Source organism: Arachis ipaensis, chromosome B5 (assembly GCF_059453495.1).
Source record: "Arachis ipaensis isolate K30076 ecotype BB chromosome B5, ASM5945349v1, whole genome shotgun sequence".
Taxonomy (NCBI): domain Eukaryota; kingdom Viridiplantae; phylum Streptophyta; class Magnoliopsida; order Fabales; family Fabaceae; genus Arachis; species Arachis ipaensis.
The window spans coordinates 71,720,190-71,741,721 of record NC_142440.1 but is presented as its reverse complement, the minus strand read 5'-3'; the positions used below and the strand labels follow the sequence as shown (position 1 = coordinate 71,741,721).

At 36.9% G+C, this 21,532-nt stretch overlaps 1 non-coding gene across 1 annotated transcript; it reads right to left on the bottom strand.

Annotated features, from left to right (window-relative positions):
• Nucleotides 1-19,086: 19,086 nt before the first annotated feature.
• Nucleotides 19,087-19,190, bottom strand: LOC148564602 (small nucleolar RNA R71). Its single transcript, XR_015885024.1, has one exon. It is a non-coding gene; the product is annotated as a small nucleolar RNA R71 (small nucleolar RNA).
• Between the last annotated feature and the right edge of the window lie 2,342 nt (nt 19,191-21,532).

Sequence of the window (21,532 nt, the reverse complement as noted above, 5' to 3'; positions counted from 1 at the left end):
CCAGAAATTGCCCCCAGTATTTTCTGATACGTCCAGCACGTGGCTCTGTCATGCGTACGCATCGTCCATGCGTACGCGTGGATTGAACTTTTGCAAGGTCACGCATGTGCGTCACCTAACAGCATGGCAACTATGGCAAATTATATATCATTTCGAAGCCCCGAATGTTGGCTTTCCAACGCAACTAGAACCGCCTCATTTAGATCTCTGTAGCTCAAGTTGTGGTCAATTTAGTACGAAGAGGTCAGGCTTGACAGCTCAGCAATTCCTTTAATTTCTTGTATTCCTTCCACTTTTGCATGCTTCCTTTCCATCCTCTAAGCTATTCCTACCTTGTAAACCCTGAAATCACTTAACACACATATCAAGGCATCAAATGGTAATAAGAGAGGATTAAACATAGCAGATTTAAGGTCAAAGAAGCATGTTTTCAATCATAGCACAAAATTGGGAAGGATTTGTAAAACCATGCAAATCATATGAATAAGTGTGCAAAGAATTGATAAAAACCACTCAATTTAGCACAAGATAAACCATAAAATAGTGGTTTATCACCTAGTCAGGGGATGCTTCTCATGGTATCTTGGGAACAAATATCAAATATGACCAAGAAGCACGTAAGATGATTGATATGGTGAGAATAATATGTTTTATAAATGCAGTGTTTAAAATATATATAGGTACCCAAAAAGTAAGAATCTTACATGTTTAAACATGCAGATACAGAGTCGACTTGCACAAAATTGAGGGGCTGCTCACAAGAGTCATTTGCGGAAAAAGGTTTGTATGGTTATTATACATTGATAGATACGTCAACATACATCTACTATTTTTAGATATTGCTAAGGTTGATGTGATTTCTGATATTTGCCTTACAGGTCTATGTGCAGCAATTAGAATCTAGTCATTTGAAGTTGATGCAGCTAGAGCAAGAACTCAAACATGCAAGACAGCAGGTGCAGTATAGTTTATTCTTAATAGATCACCATATGTCGATAAATATCATCTTTCTTTTGCCAGTCTCATTAATATCTCAAGCCTAAAAAATTGTGGGGAATGTATGTAGGTGGTGGATTGGATACTAATCATCTAGGTTTATCTGGACATATTACTTCAGGTTGGTTCGATGTTTTAAGATTTTTAAGTTAATTATATTCTGTTTCTTTTAACTGTCTCTAAATCTCTAACATGCTAAATTTATGCCTAAATTCTTGTTTTAGCATCTTCTATGTCATAATATTAATACTTGTTGCAACCTTTGGTTTCAAAGAAAAATCAATCTTATAACGCCAATTAATAGTAGAAATTTTCATGGTTTCATGGTTTGGTGCTATGACACAAGATTAAAGCAGAATAAAAGGTCTTGTTTGTCGTCTTCCAGATAAACCTCCCGCTCACTGAGAAATGTTGGGACATGCATTTGAAAAGTAATAATTCCTGAAACGGGTAAGAACATCATCTATTATGGGGTTCTTAGCAGGGCAACAATTCCAAATAGAGAGTATGTAAAAGCACATGAACCCGCTAGGCAATCTTAATCTCTAATCACACAGAGTTCAAGCCTAGGGTTCTTACTAATGCAATCAAGGTAGATAAACTAAATCTCAACTATATTAGTGATCTTTGAATCTCAATTTTCCATTATACCAATCATCATCTCTCTCAATATCATAGATTCCCAACTCATTTAGTAATTCAGTATTAAAGTTTAATTTCAATATTATCAATTCATTCTCAGTTTTTCTTTTCCGCAATTCTCAATCATCACCTCTCATTAAGAACAACCCTCAGCGTCACCACTGTCAGCATAAGGGATCTCTCAGCTGTGCAAACACATACAAGACAATACAAGAAAAACACAAATAGAGAGAACAAATAAAGTAACTAGTTTAATTAGCATATAGATACAATTATTCAAATAGGCAAGCTAGATACAAGATGCACACCTAAACAATACATATAAATGAAAATTATGTATACCTGCCTTATGGCCAATGAGCTCATCTATCGGTTATACAGCCAAACCCAACATGTCCGGTAGCTAACCCTGGACAGTCCCTCGGTACACGCAATCCCAAGCTCAAACTCATATTCATTGATCAATATCCATGGGGGAAACATCCGGGAAGGTATAAGTGCCCGACCATATCTTGTGACGGAGGGTTAACAAAGTCTCAATTCTGACCGGGAGCAAGCGGGACAAAACGACCATCCTTGCATCTACTCCAGAAGCTCAAATACCGACTGGGAGTAAGCGGGACAAAATCACAATCCTTTCATCTACCCCAGAAGCTCAAATACCAACTGGGAGCAAGCGGGACAAAATCACAATCCTTGCATCTACTCCAGAAGCTCAAATATCAATAAACTCATTCTCATTATCCTTTCGAATTAACTCAATCTCGTCATTCAATCATATCATCTCATTCTCATTATTCTATCGAATAATCTCAATCTCATCGTTCAACTATATAATCTCATTCTCATTATCCTGTCAAATAATCTCAATCTCATCGTTCAACCATATAATCTCATTCTTATTATCCTCTCGAATCAACTCAATCTCATCGTTCAATCATCTCATCTCATTCTCATCATCCTCTCGAATCATCTCAACCTCATTATTCAATCATAAAATCTCATCCTCATTATCCTCTATACTCATTATAGGATTTATGCAAGTTTGAAACGTTAAGAAAATAGTTTAGAGGCATAAGATTCGTTCCAAATCATAGAAAAAATAGTTATCTAATCTCAAATAGGGGTTACAGAAGTGAAATAGCAGATTAGGTAGGCAAAAATAGTTAGAAATCAACATCTTTGAAAAACAGAACAGTTGTGTGTATGCATGCCTCGTGCGTACGTACAAGTCTCCCTTTGCGTGTATGCGCGGAACACGCACGAAAAATATTCAATTCTGGAAATGCGGTTGTGCGTACTCATGCCTCGTGTGTACACGCAACTCCATTTTTCTGCGTGAACATGAAACTTGAATAAGGTAATTTCTCTTCTATTACACCCCTTAGGCGTACGGATGGGTCATGCGTACGCATGACCTCAATTTTCTGCAACTTCTGCAGAATTTAGTTTTAAACCCACAAATTCAAAGTCTCAATTTTTTCTACAAAATTCTGTTTTCCTTCATTTTTAAATAGTTTTAAATATCTTTCCACTAGCTTTAATTTAAGACAAATCTCATTCAAATCCAAACTCCAAGTGCAAAGTTATGGTCTATTGAAATTGGTTAAAATTGGAACAATAAAAATTAAAGCAAGTTGGGTCAAAGACGCACGCTTGCGCGCCTGTGACTGTCCCCACCACACCCCTTCATATCTCAACAATCAACCAAATTCTCATAACTCCTCAATTTCATAAATTCTCAATTCAATTCAATCATAAACCATTCTAATACCACTCAGACACACCATAAACACTTATTCAACAATTCTCAACCATTCGAAGCCTAATTCAACTCACTCCCAAATTATTTTACACACTTTATCTAAATCCTCATATTCATCAACAACTTACAAACATTCATATATCCAATTTCTCAATCAACCAATAATCAATCCTCTCATTCTCATTTAACAATTCACACCACTTACCTTAACTTACCACATATGGAATTTTCTCACCCTATCACGACCTCCGACCCAATTTTCACAAATTGCAATATTCATACATCTAATTCTCAATTAAAACTTTAACATGCAAACTCATTTTCATGCAAAATGGCACCAACATATATTACAATATCCACTTGCAACAATATCACATCACACTCCTCAATTTCAATGTCAAAACACATCAACCAACATGATACTCATACTAGCCATTATTCAAACACATCAACAATAAATTTTATTCAACTTATCCTACGGGCAAGTAGCATAGGTTTTCACATAACCTTACATAATTCCTACTCAAAACTATGATTCGTACCTTAATGTCATAATTCCAAGCTTCCAACCTTTTCTTTCCAAAATTCCACCAAGCCAAGCTTCCAATTACAAAATCTAACACTATATTATACAATTTGGCACAATATTAAAAACTAGGGCTTTCATAAATTGATGAACCAAGAGGGGAAAATGGTTCCTTACCTTTACCCACTGAGATTAGTGATGGATACCACCAAGAACATAAGCTAGAGAACCCTTATAACATCAAAATCACCAAAAATCCTCAATACCTAAATCAAAAATGCGATTTTAGATTTGAATGAGAAACTGGAGCTGGGATTCCGAGTTAATCACTATAATACTTAGATAGAAATGAAGAGAAAGCCGAGATGAATGCGTGGCTGCATGTAACACCCTATTACTTTAAGTCTTACCTCTAGCCGTAAAATAAAGGATAACAAAGTGCGACGATAGAAAGAAAGAAGTAGTAATACTAGAAGCCCAATGAAGGAATAAAACCTCAAAGTCGCATAAAGCGGAATTACAAAGCACGAAGCATTCACACACGATAACTAAACACGTAGGCAAGATAAGAACAGAACATATAAATATACAACCTTGTATTAAAGCCCAAATATACAAGGTAGTAGCTAATAAATAAAAAAGGCAGACTAGTTAAGAAATACATCATAATTTTAAAAAGCCTTACTCCTATCTCTCAAAGTTTTAAATAGAATCCTCAAAGGCAACAAAGTTATACTTATACAAAAGATGAGAGAATAACTACAATAAAAGTAAAACAGATACAGAATAAAGTGAACCCATCATCCGCTTTGTCACCCATCTACAACTCACATAGGTGGGTTGCGACTTGCACCTGAAAAATAACAACAACATATGGTATGAGAACCGGAGATTCTCAGTATGGTAATAGTGCCCAATATATAAGATATAAGATTCCGGGACGCTAAAGGCAATCCTAGAACTTCTCCTCGATACAGTTATTCAAGCTTAACAGAATATAAAATATAAACTATAATTAGGGTATTCTAACTTAGGGGATTTCTAACTAGGGGTGGCAGTGGGGCGGGTAGGGGCGGGTTTTTGCCCTACCCGACCCCGCCCCGCCGTCCTGATATACGTATACTACCCGCCCCATTAGTACTCGCGGGTAGTAAATTACAGAACCCGAACCCGCCCCTGCGGGTACCCGCCCCACCCCGACCCGCCCCTATAAAAATTAAATATTTTAATTTTTACCTATTCATATTTAAATTAAGACAAAAATTTAAAATTCATAGACAATTTAAAATATAAACATAAAATTCATACAATGTAATTAGCTAAAATAACTTGAAATTTTAAAAAAAATATTGTTAGATCACTACAAATTTAACACCATAATAAAAAAATTACAATATTAGATATAAAAGGAGTTTCAACCCTTATTCTTGATCACTTTCAACATCTTCATCATCAGTAAAAGTTTGCAAATCAAGATTTAAAACTGAAAATCAAAATTAAAACAAAACACCATGAGCATATTTTCTTAACAAAGGAAACATAACACCATGAGCCAAAACAACTTCTGCATATAACAGCATATTTCCTTAATTAGAACATATCACCATGAACATATTTCATTAACAAAGAAAACAGAACACAACAACTTCTGCATATAACAGCATATTTCCTTAATTCAAACATAACACTATGAGCAAATTTTCTTAACAAAAAAATAGAACACAACAACTTCTGCATATAACAGAAGTTTAGCATCATTTTAACTCTTTTGGTGCTATGTTTTATTGTGTTTCTGAATACTTGATACACGTGCAATTGAAATTGAACCAAGTATGAACGTGAATATTGGTCAGTAATAGAACCAACAAAATAAAAAAGCTTAATATTGTATTTGCATAGATGATGATTTTACATTGGATGTGTCTACATACTGGACAATCGGGTGATGAACAAATACATTAGAAAAGTTAAATAGCAAAAGATAAAAACTCAGAAAACTTTATGTGAAAAAATTGAAAAAGATTTGGATGTAAGTGGTCTAATTACAAACATGATTAAATTCAAATCCACTTGGTGTAACCCCACACACAGAACTTATCTTCTAAGAAAAAATAATACCATGGAACTTATAAGATAAACCATGTTTGGGACATTTTGCTGCAGTTTACAGATAAATTTCGTCTCAAGACTTGAATTGCCATATGAACATTATAACAAAGTTCCATTTGTAATAAGAAAGCAACTGGTATTGTGCTTAAAAGTAGAATAGAAAATTAATGGGGAAAACTCTTACTATATAAAAATACTGCTCAGGACATTCTAGAGTAGATACTGGAAATTGGAAGGAACTGATAATAGAGAAATTGCACGTGTATCAAGTATTCAGAAATTGAACCAACAAACATACTGTTCCTATTATCACCCAAAAAACAAAAGAACTTCTTCTTTGTCTATTCTAATCATACATCCAAAATTAGCCAGAGATTAAACAAATCAAATCATTCAAAAAGAAAAGAAAGGCTGGGATAGGGGCAAGAACAGTACCTGCTCGATGCGGGAAGAATCTGGTGGAGGTGCGCGACTTGGAGGCCGGCGGGAGCGCAGAGGCAGAGGATGTGGGACTGAGAGGCAGCGTAGAGGAGGAGCCGGACGAGGCTCGATTCCGATGCAGAGGAGGCACGGGAGTGGCTCGTCTAGTGAGCGACTTGGAGGCCGGAGGAAGCGCAGAGGATGTGGGACTGATAGGCGGCGCGGAGGAGGAGCCAGACGAGACTCGATTACGATGCAGAGGAGGCACGGGCTGGCTCGCCTAGTGCACGACTTGGAGGCTGGAGGCCGGGAGCACAGAGGATGTGGGACTAAGAGGCGGCGCGGAGGAGGAGCGACAGGTGGCTTGAAGGAGACGCGGAAGAGATTGTAGAAGATGCGTTGTGGAGGAGTGGGAATGAGACGATTTTGCGATGGCGATGGTCCTTGGAGAAGCTGAAGAAGACAACGAGGGTTGGGACTGGGAGTTCAGTGAGACAGTGACGGTGGGTGAGGGTGAGAATCAGAAGTGAGATTGTGAGAACCTTAACCCTAATTGCTAAAACTTATATTTATATATATGTACTCCGGGGCGGGTAGGGGCGGGTTAACCCTGAACCCGACCCCGCCCCGCCCCGCTCATCAGACCCGCCACGATTCAGACCCGCCCCGCTCCGGGTCGGGTTTAAACCCACTCCGACCGGGTAGGGGCGGGGCGGGTACCCGCGGGTACGGGTACTGCTGCCATCTCTATTTCTAACTAACATAGCACCATTGTCCCACAGCCTTCGCCAGCCTAGCCTATATGCGATCCCATTGCCACCGCCTATCGAGCCTCCTCAATCCCAGTAGAAAACACAAGTATATGCAAACAAGTAAAGCACAAGTAAAGTACATATACAGCAGGTAGAACAAATAACAAGTAGGCATGTGATACATTTAGGCACAACAGAAGTTAAGCAAAGCAAACAAATGGATAAAAGATGCATATGATGAGTGTCTGTCCTATTGTCTTGTGATATCACTTGTCGACCCATAAATGCTAACTCGACACATCCTTTCGGATATAGCCTTTCGGCCACGCTAGGGATATAGTGCCCTGCACACTTTTTACCCAAGGATATAGTGCCCAGCACACTTGCATGCTTAACCCAAGGATATAATACCTGGCACACTCTTACAGTAGAAAAGGTTATCAATTATAATTCAACACAGAGATATAGTGCCCTGCACACTATTGTTCCAAGGATATAGTGCCTAGCACACTTTCATTCCATATCCAACAAGTTTACCATCTTCTCATCTCAATCCATTCTCAACTCTCAAGTCTCAGTATTCCAGGGATATAGTGCCCTGCACACTACCATTCCAAGGATATAGTGCCTGGCCCACTTTCAATCTTATTCTCAATCCTTTTCCAAGTTCTCAACTCATCATAACCATCACCAGTTTTTAATTTCTCAAATTCATCATAAGCATTCTCATTTCTCAAAATCTCTTCAATGAAATACTTCACAACTAAACATTCACCAATTTCATCTACAAACTTTCCAAAACCTATGTCACAAGCTCTAAACTCATAACCAAAATATCCCTTTTTAATCCACTTATTATGTTCTTCCTTGATTCAAAGTCTAAATACTAGCAAAAAGGTTTTAAACAAGAGTCATGCAAGTTTACAAGCATGCCGGAAAGGTAAAACGAGCAAAAACAGAGTTTTTTAATTGAAAAACAAAGTCTGTGTGTGCGCACAGATTGTGTGCATACACACGCAACAGAAAGATTTTCCCGCCTGCGTGTACGCATGATGTTGTGCATACGCACAACTTGAAACACCCGCTCTGTTCTGTGCGTGCGCACAGCAGTGTGCGTGGGCACACAAGACAAATTTTCAAGTTTTCTGCAACATCACTGAATTCAGTTTTATGACCCTAACTTCCAACATCCATAACTTTCTTTACAAATTTCCAATTTCACTCATCTTTATACCATTTTAAAGCTCTCTTAATTATCTTTAGTTTAAACTAAAGTTCACTCGAATTCAATCTCCAAGGGACAAGTTATAACTCGTCGAAATTGGCTCAAAATATGATTTTTAATAGATTGTCACTTCTCAAAATCTACCACATTCTTCATCCAAAACCAAATCAATCACATTTCGACCACACCAGAACAACCCAAAATTCATTTCTATTTCTTAATCAATCAACCATCTAAAACATTCAACAACTCCAAATTCAACCTAAATCATCGCAAAACTTATATATTTCCATCATTATCCAACTATACAACATTCAACTTTTAACATCCCAATTTATCAGCTTTTTCAATACTTATCAATCCAAGCATCAATTTATTATTATCAAAACTCATAATCCTTATCATTTATCAACAATACCAATACTCACCATTCATTATCCACAACATCAATATTCATCATTAATTATCAACCAAAATCAATAATCATCACCAACATTAACAAATATCATTACTTATTATCAATACCAACTTCATGTCACCACAACAACTCCATATCAAAAGATCAATACATACAACTTATACAATTCAATCCTATCTTCAAGGCCACTAGCCTAAGTTTCACGAAACATTACATATTACATAGAAGAAATCGAAACCATACCTTGGCCGATTCCCAATATGCACAAAATCACCAAATTTGATTCCAATAAGCCTCCATTCACCAACATCACTTACAAAGTCACCAAATATCAAGCTATACATACCAATATCATTAACATCAATACCTAGAATTCACAATATACCAAACCACAAGGTTTTTTAAGAAACTTCATCTTAATCACAAAAATTGGGGAAGAAACTCAATGATTTCTCACTATTTGTTGGCACATAAACAACCAAATCATAAAAATCCACTAAAAAATAAAACCTAAATTTCAAAATTCATAAAGGTAGAGACTGGAAGAGATAGAGTGAGTTTTTTACCACTTTGGTTAGATAAAAATGACAAGTTCGGCAAGATCTTCGCGTGGCCACAAATGACACATCAATTGGAGCACCATAGCTCAAGATATGATCGAAACAAGATGAGGATGAATAGTATTTTGTGTTCTTCACGCTCCTCTCTCAAAACCAGAGTCCCCTCTCTCAATTTAGGTTAAAATGAGCTGAATACTCATTAAAAGTCATATATGTATGTTGGACTTGGGCCCAAATTGGGCTCGGTCCAACCCGTTAGTGTTTTAGGTCCGTTTGGCCCAACTTTGGGCCAAAACCTTTAAGATTAGCGCCCAGTTTTCAATTCTAAATTATTTTTGTCTTTCCAAAATAATAAATTCAGTTTTCAAAATCTTATTTTTCTCAATACGCAATTCCGGACAGATTAAAATCGGTACTGCCGACTTATGTATCGATACGCATTTTTACAAATATTTTCCGCAAAAAATACATTTTCCTTTCAGAAAAATCTATTGAATTCAAATTTTACCTTTATATTTTCTAATTATTATTTCTAATTTTTCAAACTTATTCTGGACAATTAAATTATTATTTTATTCGATTTAAAAAGGTATTAAATTCCAGTTCTTACACCGCAAATGGCTCGTCAATCGGAACTCCGGAGCAAAAATTATGATGGATTAAAGATGGTGAAGTTAGGATTTTTGTTCTCACATCTCTCTTCTCTCTTCTATCCAAACTCTCTCACTCAAATGGAGAGAATGGTGGCTGAAATCTCATTCAATGTGGGTATATATATGGGGCTTGAGCCCACTTGGGCCAGTTCACTTGTTTTAGCCACTTGGCTCAATTTTTCAAATTATAAATATTAAATCTCTAATCTTTTTTGCTCTCATTTAATTTATTTATTAATTGTCAATTAATTATTTATCATTTTGCAGAATTTTATATCATGTAAGCTAATCTTAGATCATTTTAGTTGATGCAATCTAATAATATTCTAAGGTCTTATAAAGCATGTGTTTTTTAATGTGTTATAGTATTCCTTTTCTTTTCTTTTATTTTCTTTCTCTAATTACTTCTTGCATTCTTATTACCCGATTTGTAGGAAGGAAATCATATTTCGCAGATGGCTACTTTTCTTGATAGCCAATTAGTCATTTCTTTCAATTTGATAAAAACTTCTCTTTCTACTATGCTATTTATCAAAGCACTCCTTTTGCAGGATTAATTTTTTGTGCATGATTGTATTTACATGTGTTTTGTAATAGTACTTTCAGAATCCAAATTTTTTTTTGGTTTAATTACTCTGTTAGTCTCTATAGTTTCACCAAATTTTTAGTTAGTTCTCTATACTTTTTTTCTTTCAATTAGATCCTTATATTGCTTTAATTTTGTAATTAAGTCCTTCCTAGTATAAAAAATATTAGAGTTAACTGAATATTTTTTCGCAAATTGAAGGTATTTATAATTAAAAACTTAATTAAATCTTTGACCACATGGATTTTGGTAAAAATATTATGTTAATTGTAACATTTTTAACATGAAAAGGACATAATTATAAAATTAAAAGTAGTGTAGGGATCTAATTGAAACAAAAAAAAGTATAGGGACCTAATTAAAAATTTGGTGAAACTATAGGTACCAAAAGAATAATTAAACCTATTTTTTTATCTTTCTACCCTCTTCTATTAAAAGGGAAATTTGATTAGTAGAGAATTCTAAAAGATTATGTAATTGTCATTTTCTAGTTATTATTGTACCAGACAATAGGAAGCCTTTGATTCTATGCATCACTGTCCATATTTATTTATTACTCATTTTTCATTAATTATTTTGTGATAAGAAAATGAAATTATTTTTTTATTTTAGTCATATATTTATATTGCACTTTATTCTGTTCCCAACCTTCTATCTCCACTAAAAAATGAATACTAAGTTACATCTTCCTACTCCTCCTGGACCACTATCTATGTATCTATCTATGCTTTTAATATTATATTTATCTATCTATGTAGTAAGTCACGTTGAACACTTATCTATTCAAAGGCCTCGCGTACGCGAGGTGTGTGTCACGTACGCGAACATGGTATTTTCTATGGTTGCGTATGCGACCACAGGGCACGCGATGCGAGCAATGAATTCGGGTTAAAAAGCTCGCGTATGCGAACCAGTGATGCGTACGCGACGCGAGCATACGCTACGGGTTATACTACTCGCGTACGCGAGCCCCCTATTTTTCCAAACCTCAAATTTTGAATTCTAAGGTATTCCTCCAGCTTTCAAAATCCTATTTTCTCTTGTTTAAAGCCTAGTAGGTAGATTTTGGGTAATGAAGTATAGTGAGGGCTGTGAGGAAGGTAACTTATTGATGAAGAAAGAGATGAATTGATGATAAATCATCACTGATATGATTATGTGAGTTTACTGATGATGATAGCGCAAGTGCTGTTTATATTATGAGCCTGATGGCTGTATTTTTCATAATGAAATTATGGCTGATTATGAATGAATAATTATTGATTGAATATGTGAATGTTGCACTTCCAAAAATCTGAGATACGAATTTTTCTAGGTGAAAGCAATGGCTTGCCACCACGTGCTCCGGGTTGAGACTCGATACTCTGCTGACCCTATGTCGTAAATGTGGCCAGACATTGTGAAATTTCCAGATGAGCTCGCCCCTGTGGATAAACACCGGTCTGTTATATGATTATGATTGAGAATTACTTGAGTTTTGGGGATGCACGACAGAGGGACAGTGCAATGGTTAGCTACCAAGATTTGTCGGGTTGGCTATACAACCGACAGATGAAACTCATCAGCCATAAGACAAGCATGCATCATATGCATCTATGTGTTTATTTGGTATGCTTTGTTTAGATTGCCTAACTGATTGCATAAACTACTTGCTACCTGTTTATCTGCTGTACTTGAATCCTAACTATGATTTCCTTGCACGTGAAAATTGTGTTTGAACCAAACGATTCCAGTGGCGGTTGGGAGGTTCAGAGGAGTTGGAAAGGGGAGTATTAGATAGTATAAAGATCCTTAGTTAGTGACCTAATTTACTTTTGGTTAAGTTATGTTATAATTTTATATTATATTTCGGAAGTTCTAGGATTGCCTTCGGCTTTCTTGGGACATTATATGTTAGACATGTGGGCGCTGTACCACCCTGAGAACCTCTAGTTCTCACCCCATACATATTTTATGGTTTTCAGATGCAGGACATGAGGCACCTCGTTGAGGCATTCTGGGAGCTTCTCACAGTGAAGATCTTTTTCACTTTGGGACTTTATTTTGTTTATGTTGTTTATAACTAGATACTTTCATCTCCACTACTTTTGTATAGGATGTTCATCCCTCTTAGAGGTGATTTTGGAGAAAAGGTTCTGTAAAACTATGTCTTTTGGGTTCTCTTATATGTGTGCGTGTGCGTGTGCGTGTGCGTGTGCGTGTGCGTGTGCGTGTGCGTGTGCGTGTGCGTGTGTGCTCTGGCCAGTTTATCTTCGCGAGTTGAGTCTTGAGCTTTGCTATTTGTATCTTGGAACTCTTTTGTATATAGCCATGTATAGCTTACTCTTACCTTGTTTCGTTTACATTATCGCTTCAGGAGTGTTGCGCTTTTCGTTTTAATGCTTTTGTTTTAACTTTTCTTCAAAATCTCCTAGTTATAAATCTTTTTTAACTATATTATAAATATAATTTTATTTTTAGAGGTCGTAATACCTCACCACCTTTGTTTTATGACTTAAGCATAAGACTCTGTGTGGTAGGGTGCTACATTATGGTATCAGAGCAATTCGTTCCTGTAGAGCATGAGGGATGGACTGACTGACTATGCTTCTATGCATACTCTGTGTGTGTGTTTCTATGTGCTATTAGGATATCTAACTGATATATGTGGCATAAACATTCATGAGCATGCATTTGGGACTTTGAAGCACTAGACTTATGATATTGAGACTAATCACCTTGATATCGATTGTTTGGTGTGTATAGGAACCGGATGGCACCTCGTGGACCCGGTCGAGGCTGTGGGAGAGGTCGAACTAGTAATGAGAAAATGGAAACCGATATGAATAACCCAGTGAACTTCATGGCTGCATTGGAGAATATGGTTGCGGCTATGCAGGCCACTGTAGAGGCGCTTAGACTACAAATGAATAATGGTAATGGGAAAAATGGCAGAAACAGGCTGATGATGCTGTTAGCATTTCTGAAGGTTAACCCACCAATTTTCAAGGGAACCACTAATCCAACCGAAGCCGATAACTAGTTTCAAGCAATAGAACGAGCACTACAACCACAACTGGTGCTTGAAGATCAGTGCGTCGAATTCGCCACATATCAACTTATGGGAGAAGCACTGCATTGGTGACAGGGAACACTTCGTCTCCTGCAGCATGGTGATGATCCTATCTCCTAGGATGCCTTCTAGGTGGAATTTTATAAAAAGTACTTTCCGAATTCAGTCAGGATGGCAAAGGAACTTGAGTTACTACAGCTGAAGTAGGGTGCAATCTCAGTGGCTGAATATACGAACAAATTTGAGAAACTGTGCCGATTTTCCCATATTTGTCATGGAGCTCCTGGAGCCTTCGAGGAGTGGAAGTGTATTAAGTTTGAGGGAGGACTCTGGAGTGATATCTTATGTTCTGTGGGGCCAATAGAGATCAAGACTTTCTCAAAATTAGTAAATAAGAGCAGGGTTGTCGAAGACTATGTGAGGAAGGCGGTTACAGAGAAAGGAAGCCATATGATGTCTTTTGTGCAGAACCGAGGAAGAAGTTTTGCTCCAGAATTTCAAGCGTAGAGGCTTTGTACCATAGTAGACTCAGGGTCAGACTAATTTTAGAAGGCCTAACAATAACAATTATTAAGGGAGAAGAATTGGGAAACAGCCTCAGAACAAGCAAGCTTATGCTAGATGCGAAGTCATCATCCTAGAGTTCCGTATAAAGCGGGTTGGGGCTTGTGCTATTCCTGTGGTAAGGCTGGGCATAAAGCCTCAAACTGTCCGAAGAAACAGAGGCAATGTATTGGGAGAGCACAGCAACCAAGACGAGTATTCACTACATCAGCTGCGAGTGCCGAGGAGTCCGATACACTGATCTAAGGTAAATGCGAAATAGCTGGTAAAACTTTGAATACTTTATTTGATTCTGCAGCTACCCACTCATTCATAGCATTTGAGAAGGCCAGTGAATTAGAATTGAAAATAGTTATGTTTAATTATGATCTGAATGTGCATAATGCTACTTATGAAGCTGTTGTGACTAGATTAGGCTATCCACAAGTTTTTTTTCAAATTCAACAACAGGATTTTGTTCATGACTTGATTTGTTTGCTGATGACCGGTCTTGATCTCATCTTGGGATTGGATTGGCTATCTAAAAACCGTGTTCTTCTTGATTGTTCCAAAAAATCGTTGCATTTCATGTCAGAGGGGTCTGAAGGGCCGATTGTAGCGAAAGGGTATTATTTGAACTATGTGGTAGTAAACTGTAGTCAATTTAGGTGGTAGAATGTAGTGGAACTGAATGTCAGGGTATTATGTTATTAGCTGCAAATGTGTCGGGAGAAGAGCAAATTCTAGAATAGATTCCAGTTGTGAACGAATTCCCAGAAGTGTTTCCGGAATACATTCTCGAATTTCTTCCTGCTCGGGAAACTGATGAGCGGATAATTTATACTCTTTTTGGCATTATTTTTACATAGTTTTTAGTATGATTTAATTACTTTTTATTATACTTTTATTAGTTTTTATTCAAAAATCACATTTCTGGACTTTACTATGAGTTTATGTGTTTTTCTGTGATTTCAGGTATTTTCTGTCTGAAATTGAGGGACCTGAGCAAAAATCTGATTCAGAGGCTGAAAAAGGATTGCAGATGCTGTTGGATTCTGATCTCGCTGCACTCGAAGTGGATTTTCTGGAGCTACAGTAGCCCAATCGGTGCGCTCTCAATTGCGTTAGAAAGTAGACATTCTGGGCTTTCTAGCAATATATAATAGTCTATACTTTGTCCGAGATTTGATGGCTCAAACTGGCGTTCAAAATCAGCCTAAAATATCTTGGTGTAAAACGCCCAAACTGGTACCAAGGCTGGCGTTTAACTCCAGGAACAGCCTAAGCACGAAAAAGCTTCAATGCTCAGCCCAAGCACACACTAAGTGGGTCCCAGAAGTGGATTTCTGCACTATCTGCACTTAGTTACTCATTTTCTGTAACCCTAGGCTACTAGTTCAGTATAAAAACTACTTTTAGAGATTTATTTTAGGGTCTTTGATCTTTGGAATATCTTTGGATTATTTTGTACACGTTTAGAGGCTGGCCTCACGGTGATGCCTAGACCTTTCACTTATGTATTTTCTATGGTGGATTTTCTACACCCCATAGATTAAGGTGTGGAGCTCTGCTGTTCTTCATGAATTAATACAAGTACTATTGTTTTTCTATTCAATTCACGCCTACTTCTTCTCTAAGATATTCACTCGCACTTCAACCTTATGGATGTGATGACCCGTGACACTCATCATCATTCTAACTTATGAACGCGTACCTGACAACCACTTCCGTTCTATCTGCAATAGCTTGAGTGTGTATCTCTTGGCCTCCTAGTTCACGACACATGGTTGCCTCTCCTGACAACAGAGCATTCCATTTCGTGAGATCAGAGTCTTCGTGGTATAGGCTAGAACCATTGGCAGCATTCCTGAGATCCGGAAAGTCTAAACCTTGTCTGTGGTATTCCGAGTAGGATCTGGGAAGGGATGACTGTGACGAGCTTCAAACCTGCGAATGTGGGGCACAAGTGACAGTGTGCAAAAGGACAATGGTCCTATTCCGATGCTAGCTGGAACCAACAGATGATTAGCCCTGCGGTGACAGCGCATATAGATTTGTTTTCATCCGAGAGGATTATACAGCTTGCCATGGAAGGAGGTAATGCATGGTTGGAAGAAGGCAATAGGAAAGCAGAGGTTATGAAGCAACAACGCATCTCCAGACACTTATCTGAAATTCCTACCTATGAATTACATAAGTATTTCTATCCTATTTTATATTTTATTTATCTTTTAATTATCAAAACCTTATAACCATTTGAATCCGCCTGACTGAGATTTACAAGGATGACCATAGCTTGCTTCAAGCCGACAATCTCCGTGGAATCGACCCTTACTCACATAAGGTTTATTACTTGGACGACCCAGTGCACTTGCTGGTTAGTTGTGCGGAGTTGTGAAAAAGAGTTGAGATTACAATCGTGCGTACTAAGTTGTTGGCGCAGTTGAGATCACAATTTCGTGCACCAAGTTTTTGGCGCCGTTGCCGGGGATTGTTCGAGTTTGGACAACTGACAGTTCATCTTGTTGCTCAGATTAGGTAATTTTATTTTAATTTTAAGCTTTTTGTTTTTATTCTTTTTATTTTTGAAAAAATCATTCAAAAAAATAATAAATAAAATTTTCTTCTGAAGAACAAAATAAAATATGTTTAGTTTTTTAAAAATGCTTCAGAATTTTTAAGAATGAATTCTAGAGTTTCAGATGATGCTTTTATCATCACAGGAGCTGGTTGATTCCCATCAATTTGGCTGTTGTATGTAATGTCCTGCTGAAGCTTGGCTAGCCATGTCTAATCTTTTTAGACTGAAGCTTTAGACTAACATTGCATGATTTCTGGAATTCGTATTAAAAATTTTGAATTTCTTTATTTTCTTTTTCAAAATAATTTTCGAAAAATACAAAAAAATTTTAATAAAACCATAAAAACCAAAAAAAAAATTCATGTTTCTTGTTTAAGTCTTGTGTCAAATTTTAAGTTTGGTGTCTATTGCATCTTTTTAATTCTCTTAAAATTTTCGAAAATTCATGCATTATGTTCTTCATGATCTTCAAGTTGTTCTTGATGATTTTCCTTGTTTGATCTTTAAATTTTCTTGTTTGATGTCTTTTCTTGTTTTTCATATGCATTCTTGAATTATTAGTGTCTAAAGAATAAAAATTTTTAAGTTTGGTGTCTTGCATGTTTTTCTTTTCTTAAAAATTTTCAAAAATAAGTTCTTGATGTTCATCATGATCTTCAAAGTGTTCTTGGTGTTCATCTTGACATTCAAAGTGTTCTTGCATATTTTACTTGTTTTGATTCATAATTTTTATGTCATGTTTCATTTTGTAGTTTTTCTCTTTCCTCATTAAAATTCAAAAATAAAAAATATCTTTCCCTTATTTCACTCATAAATTTCGTATTTTAATTGATTTAGTCATAAAATTTTAAAATTTAGTTATTTCTTATTAGTCAAGTCAAAATTTCAAATTAAAAATTCTATCTTTTTCAAATCTTTTTCAAAAATCAAATATTTTTTAATACTTTTGAAAATTCTAAAAATTTGATTTTCAAAATCTTTTTCTTATTTTTATATTTTCAAAATTAATGCTAACATTTAGTGTTTTGATTCAAAAATTTTCAAGTTGTTACTTGCCTATTAAGAAAGGATCAATCTTTAAATTCTAAAATCATATCTTTTAGTTTCTTATTAGTCAAGTAATCAACTTTAATTTCAAAAATCAAATCTTTTTAATTTCCTTTTCAAATCGTTTTCAAAATAAATTTCAATCATATATTTTTCAAAATCAATTTCAAAATCTTTTCTAACTACTTATCTTTTTAAAATTGATTTTCAAATCTTTTTCAATTAACCACTTAACTTTTTGTTTGATTTTAAAAGTTTACTATTTCAATCATATATTTTTCAAAACCACCTAACTACCTTTTTCTCTCTCCAATTTTCGAAAACTCCTCACCACTTTTTCAAAATTCTTTTTAATTCACTAATTGTTTTAAATTTTAATTTAATTTTATTCCTTTTTATAATTTTTGAATACTAACCAATAATTAAAATAAAAACAAAAATATTTTCCTTTTATTTTAATTTAAAATTCGAATTCTCTCTCTCATCTCTTTCTATTTATTTATTTATTTACTAACACTTCTCTTCTCCTTATAATTTGAACCCTCTCTCCCTCTCTGTGTTCGAATTCTTCATCTTCTCTCTTCTTCATTCTACTCTTCTATTCTTCTACTCACATAAAGGAATCTCTATACTGTGACATAGAGGATTCCTATTTTTTTCTGTTCTCTTCTTTTTCATATGAGCAAGAACAAAGATAAGGACATTCTTGTTGAAGCTGATCCGGAACCTGAAAGGACTCTAAAGAGGAAACTAAGAGAAGCTAAAGCACAACACTCTAGAGAGGACCTGACAGAATTTTTTGAAAAAGTAGAAGAGATGGCCGAACCCAACAACAATGGTGGAGATGCAAGGAAGATGCTTGGTGACTTTATTGCACTCTCTTCTGTGGAAGGAGCATCTCAATTCCTACAATTGGAGCAAACAACTTTGAGCTTAAGCCTCAATTAGTTTCTCTAATGCAGCAGAATTGCAAGTTTCATGGACTTCTATTGGAAGATCTTCATCAGTTCTTAGCTGAATTCTTGCAAATCTGTGACACTGTTAAGACCAATGGAGTTAATCCTGAGGTCTACAGACTTATGCTTTTTCCCTTTGCTGTAAGAGACAGATCTAGGACATGGTTGGACTCACAACCTAAAGACAGCCTGAACTCTTGGGAAAACTTGGTCAATGCTTTCTTGGCCAAGTTCTTTCCACCTCAAAAGTTGAGCAAGCTTAGAGTGGAAGTCCAAACCTTCAGACAGAAGGAAGGTGAATCCCTCTATGAAGCTTGGGAAAGATACAAGCAATTGATCAGAAGGTGTCCTTCTGACATGTTTTCAGAATGGAGCATCATATGTATATTCTATGATGGTCTGTCTGAATTGTCCAAGATGTCATTGGACCACTCTGCTGGAGGATCTCTTTATCTGAAGAAGACGCCTGCAGAAGCCCAGGAACTCATTGAAATGGTTGCAAATAACCAGTTCATGTACACTTCTGAAAGAAATCCTGTGAATAATGGGACAAATCAGAAGAAAGGAGTTCTGGACATTGATACTCTGAATGCCATATTGGCTCAGAATAAAATATTGACTCAGCAAGTCAGTATGATTTCTCAGAGTCTGTCTGGAATGCAAGTTGCATCAGGCAGTACTAAGGAAGCCTCCCCTGAAGGAGAAGCTTATGATCCTGAGAATCCTGGAATGGAAGAGGTGAATTACATGGGAGAATCCTATGGAAACACCTACAATTCTTCATGGAGGAATCATCCTAATCTCTCATGGAAGGATCAACAGAAGCCTAATCAAGGCTTCAGTAATAATAATGGTGGGAGAGCACGGTTTGGTAATATCAAACCTTTTCCATCATCTTCTCAGCAACAAACAGAGAATTCTAAGCAGAGCCACTCTGACTTAGCAACTGTAGTCTCTGATCTATTCAAGACCACTCTCAGTTTCATGACTGAAGCAAGGTCCTCCATTAGAAATTTGGAGGCACAAGTGGGTCAGCTGAGTAAAAGAGTTACTGAACTCCCTCCTAGTACTCTCCCAAGCAATACAGAAGAGAATTCAAAAAGAGAGTGCAAGGCCATAAACACGTCCCACATGGCCGAACCTATAGAGGAGGGAAAGGCAGTGATTTCCAGTGAGGAAGACCTCAATGGACGTTCACTGGCCTCCAAGGAGTTCCCTAATGAGGAACCAAAGGAATCTGAGGCTCAAATAGAGACCATAGAGATTCCACTGAACTTACTGTTGCCATTCATGAGCTCTGATGAGTATTCTTCATCTGAAGAGGATGAAGACATTGTTGAAGAGCAAGTTGCTTAGTATCTAGGAGCAATCATGAAGCTAAATGCCAAGTTATTTGGTAATGAGACTTGGGAGGATGAACCCACATTGCTCATCAATGAACTAAATGATCTGGTTCAACTGAAATTACCTCAGAAGAAATAGGATCCTGGAAAGTTCTTAATACCTTGTACCATAGGCACCATGACCTTTAAGAAGGCTCTGTGTGACCTGGGGTCAGGTATAAACCTCATGCCCCTCTCTGTAATGGAGAAACTAGGGATCTTTGAGGTGCAAGTTGCAAGAATCTCACTAGAGATGGCAGACAATTCAAGGAAACAGGCTTATGGACTTGTAGAGGATGTCTTAGTGAAGGTTGAAGGCTATTACATCCCTGCTGACTTCATAATCCTAGAGACTGGGAAGGATGAAGATGAATCCATCATCCTTGGAAGACCCTTCCTAGCCACAGCAAGAGCTGTGATTGATGTGGACAGAGGAGAGTTAGTCCTTCAAGTGAATGAGGACTACCTTGTGTTTAAGGCTCAAGGATCTTCTTCTGTAACCATAGAGAGGAAGCATGAAAAGCTTCTCTCAATACAGAGTCAAACAGAGCCCCTACACTCAACTTCTAAGTTTGGTGTTGGGAGGCCAACATCAAGCTCTGAGTCTCTGTGAAGCTCTCTAAAAGCTCACTGTCAAGCTACTGACATTAAAGAAGCGCTTATTGGGAGTCAACCCAATGTTATTTAATAATATTTCTTTATTTTCCATTGTTATTTTATGCTTTCTTTAGGTTGATGATCATATGAAGTCACAAAAACAACTAAAAAATAAAAAACAGAATGAAAAACAGCATTAAAAATAGCACACCCTGGAGGACAGGCTTACTGGCGTTTAAACGCCAGTAAGGATAGCAGAATGGGCGTTTAACTCCCAGCCTGGCAGCATTCTGGGCGTTTAACGCCAGAAAGGGCTGTCTGGCATAGGCTGGCGTTAAACGCCAAAAATGGGCATCTGGCTGGCGTTTAACACCAGAAATGGGCAGCAGAGTGGCGTTTAACGCCAGGAAAGGTAGCAAGGCTGGTGTTTAACGCCAAGAAAGGTAACAGAGCTGGTGTTAAACGCCAGGATTGGCACAGAATGGGCGTTTGAACGCCAGATTGGTGCAGGGACTCAAATTCCTTGAAACCTCAGGATCTGTGGACCCCACAGGATCCCCACCTACCCCACTTCTTCTTCTCTCCTCTTCACACCTTTCCATAACACTCTCTCCTAAACCCAACCTATTTCACAAGAATTCCCCCTCCACTCCACTTCTATATAAGCCCCTCATCACTCCTTCCTTTTTCACACATCATAACCAACTAAACCCCCCTTGGCC